The sequence below is a fragment of the Cololabis saira genome, chromosome 8 (assembly GCF_033807715.1).
Source record: "Cololabis saira isolate AMF1-May2022 chromosome 8, fColSai1.1, whole genome shotgun sequence".
Lineage (NCBI taxonomy): Eukaryota > Metazoa > Chordata > Actinopteri > Beloniformes > Belonidae > Cololabis > Cololabis saira.
In genome coordinates this window covers 46681912-46685532 of record NC_084594.1, presented here as the reverse complement: position 1 = coordinate 46685532, position 3621 = coordinate 46681912, and the positions used below count along the sequence as shown (strand labels likewise).

Below are 3621 nucleotides of genomic sequence, written 5' to 3'. Positions count from 1 at the left end.
ATGATATATGGGGACTTCCTGTCAAACGAGTTAACCTGTTTACTGGGGACAACATTTGCATACATTTGCATATATTTGCATACTTCACACAGATTTATATTTGACTAGTGGGGACCTTATATTATATTTAAATGGCAAATAATAGTAAATTCTCCAACATGTTGCACTTGGGATGAGATGAAACCCTATTACAAAATTGGAGTTAAACCCCAACACATAATGTCGAGTTTCACATCTACTGTAGCAGCACCTAGAATCATGCAGGATCCTGATACCATGATTACTTTGCTACTACTCAGTCAGCACATAATACCACCCCACCCAACTTTTTTAAAAGGTAACAAGGTCAAAGTGAAATTTTGAAGAGAAGACCATTAACCGAACATATAACAAAAAAAAGCTCCCACAATGCTATTTAGAGTGCATTTTCCTTTTTAATGCTGTGATTCTATTGTACACATAGAATTTCAAATTCTGACAGTTTCGGTTACAGAGACTTTCAGCTTCAGCTCTTAAACATTTCTCACAATCTGCCTTTGTTGGTACTGTAGCAGACCGAATGAACTTAATCATTTGTCTCTCTACTGCCCTGATTTCTGCTGACTGCCAGGGTCTTGGTTTCTGTGGCTCTCTACCTATAAGTAGGGAGACAAAAATAAAGGTTTTAGTAACAGTATAAGGGAGAAGCTACAGTTCCAAGTCCTGCATCAGCACAAGTGAAATTATGAGGCTGATCAAAGGCATCTGTTCTCAGTGATTTGATCACAGTTTTCAGCACTCAGTCCATCGGTTTACAGCTGCCATAAACCTACAAAGTCACAACTGGTGATCAGATGTCATTCTAGGCCAGAGGGAAGACCCTCAAAAGTGCTTTGGTTTTTGAAATAATGTACTTTATACCAGAGAACTCCGCTCCCAGAATGCTGGTCTGTTAGTGGATTCAGTGGTTCAGAGGAAAACAAATCACCAAATTGTACTGTAATATTTCAGACTAATAAGTCAACCTGTGTTTGCTTTCACACATCTTCAATACAACAGGCTTAATGGGGACATCTTTACACACCATGTTATCATCCTTTATGGGGACAAAGCATGTCTGGATCATATTTAACACTAATAGTAACATAAAAAGTGCACTGTGGGGACATCGTAAGTGTGCCAGATTACAGTGATCATTGGGCCAATGGAAAATATCCAGACAGGTTCACATCCATCTTAAACATCCCCTTATCTTCTGCTTCATTGAGGCATTAGACTTAACTGTTAGTAGACCTGATTGACAATACATTACGCCTACAATTAGCTTATTTGCTTTATTTAGTTGATAAAACCAAACGTAAACAGGCTGTAAAAGTAAACATCAAGTGATGAAGGTGAATGCACCTGGTGTGTCCTGTGGACATGAAGCTTCTTCCATCTGTTTCTCAGACATGACAGCAAGATGGGAGCTCTTTGCAGGATGAGTATCCGTGACACACAATGTCATCTGCAATGATTTTTTAGGTAAAGACAATGTCAGGATGAAGATAGATCAAGTAGATAAAAATACATGTTCAAGGATCTTTAAACTTTAGTACATGCCAAAACACCAGACTTCACAGGAAAGAAAACACCAAATTGTAATATTTCAGACTAATGAGTAAACCTGTGTTTGCTTTAACACATCTTCAATACAACAAGCTTCATGGGGACTTTAATACACACCATGTTATCATCCGTCACGGGGACTAAGCATCTCTGGATGTTATTTAACACTTATAGTATCATAAGTACATTGTGGGGACATCGTAAATGTGTTGGATTACACTGATATTTAGGCCAAAAGAAAATGCCCAGACAGGTTCAGATCCATCTTAAAAGTGCTTTTATCTTTTGCCTCATTGAGGCATTAGATTTAACTGTTAGTAGATCTGATCGACAATAGATTACCCTCACAATGACCCCATTTGCTTTATTTAGTGTGACTGTGGTCTGGAGGTAGAGCAGTCGTCCACCAATAGGAAGATCAGTGGTTTGATTCTTGGCTTCTCCATGTCGATGTGTCCTTGGGCAAGACACTTAACCCAAAATTACTCCCAAAGGCTGTGCCATTGGTGTGTGAATGTGAATGTATAACTCTAAAATGTACGTCGCTTTGGATAAAAGCGTCTGCTAAATGACATTGTGACATTGTAGCATTAGATTTAACTGTTAGTAGATCTGATCGACAATAAATTAACTGCACAATGAGCCCATTTGCTTTATTCAGTTACTTAAACCTAAGAGAGGCTGTTGCAGTAAACAACAAGGTATAAAGGTGAATGTACCTGTTGAGGACTGTCCTGTGGACACGAAGCTGCTTCCATCTGTTTCTCAGACACGGCAAGAGGATGGGACGTTTTTATACACACAATGTCATCTGCAATGATATATAAAGAAAACAATGGAAAAATTAAGACCTTAATGTGCCCACCATATAAAACTCAAGTAGATAAAAATACATGTTCAAGGATCTTTAAACTTTAGTACATGCCAAAACACCAGACTTCACAGGAAAGAAAACACCAAATTGTAATATTTCAGACTAATGAGTAAACCTGTGTTTGCTTTAACACATCTTCAATACAACAAGCTTCATGGGGACTTTAATACACACCATGTTATCATCCTTCACGGGGACTAAGCATCTCTGGATGTTATTTAACACTAATAGTATCATAAGTACATTGTGGGGACATCGTAAATGTGTTGGATTACACTGATATTTAGGCCAAAAGAAAATGCCCAGACAGGTTCAGATCCATCTTAAAAGTGCTTTTATCTTTTGCCTCATTGAGGCATTAGATTTAACTGTTAGTAGATCTGATCGACAATAGATTACCCTCACAATGACCCCATTTGCTTTATTTAGTGCGACTGTGGTCTGGAGGTAGAGCAGTCGTCCACCAATAGGAAGATCAGTGGTTTGATTCTTGGCCTCTCCATGTCGATGTGTCCTTGGGCAAGACAGTTAACCCAAAATTACTCCCAAAGGCTGTGCCATTGGTGTGTGAATGTGAATGTATAACTCTAAAATGTACGTCGCTTTGGATAAAAGCGTCTGCTTAATGACATTGTGACATTGTAGCATTAGATTTAACTGTTAGTAGATCTGATCGACAATAAATTAACTGCACAATGAGCCCATTTGCTTTATTTAGTTACTTAAACCTAAGAGAGGCTGTTGCAGTAAACAACAAGTGATAAAGGTGAATGTACCTGTTGAGGACTGTCCTGTGGACACGAAGCTGCTTCCATCTGTTTCTCAGACACGGCAAGAGGATGGGACGTCTTTATAGGATGAATATCCAGGGCACACAATGTCATCTGCAATGATATATAAAGAAAACAATGGAAAAATTAAGACCTTAATGTGCCCACCATATAAAACTCAAGTAGATAAAAATACATGTTCAAGGATCTTTAAACTTTAGTACATGCCAAAACACAAGACTTCAGAGGAAAGAAAACAGAAAGAAAATTGTAATATTTCAGACTAATGAGTAAACCTGTGTTTGCTTTAACACATCTTCAATACAACAAGCTTCATGGGGACTTTAATACACACCATGTTATCATCCGTCACGGGGACTAAGCATCTCT

The 3621-nt window shown here is 38.2% G+C and overlaps 1 long non-coding RNA gene across 1 annotated transcript; it reads right to left on the bottom strand.

Moving 5' to 3' along the window:
- Window positions 1–429: 429 nt before the first annotated feature.
- LOC133449594 (uncharacterized) lies at window positions 430–3342 on the bottom strand. The gene is made up of 4 exons (XR_009783051.1): window positions 3238–3342; window positions 2307–2398; window positions 1384–1486; window positions 430–635 (listed from the first exon to the last, which is right to left on the bottom strand). It is a non-coding gene; the product is annotated as an uncharacterized LOC133449594 (long non-coding RNA).
- Between the last annotated feature and the right edge of the window lie 279 nt (window positions 3343–3621).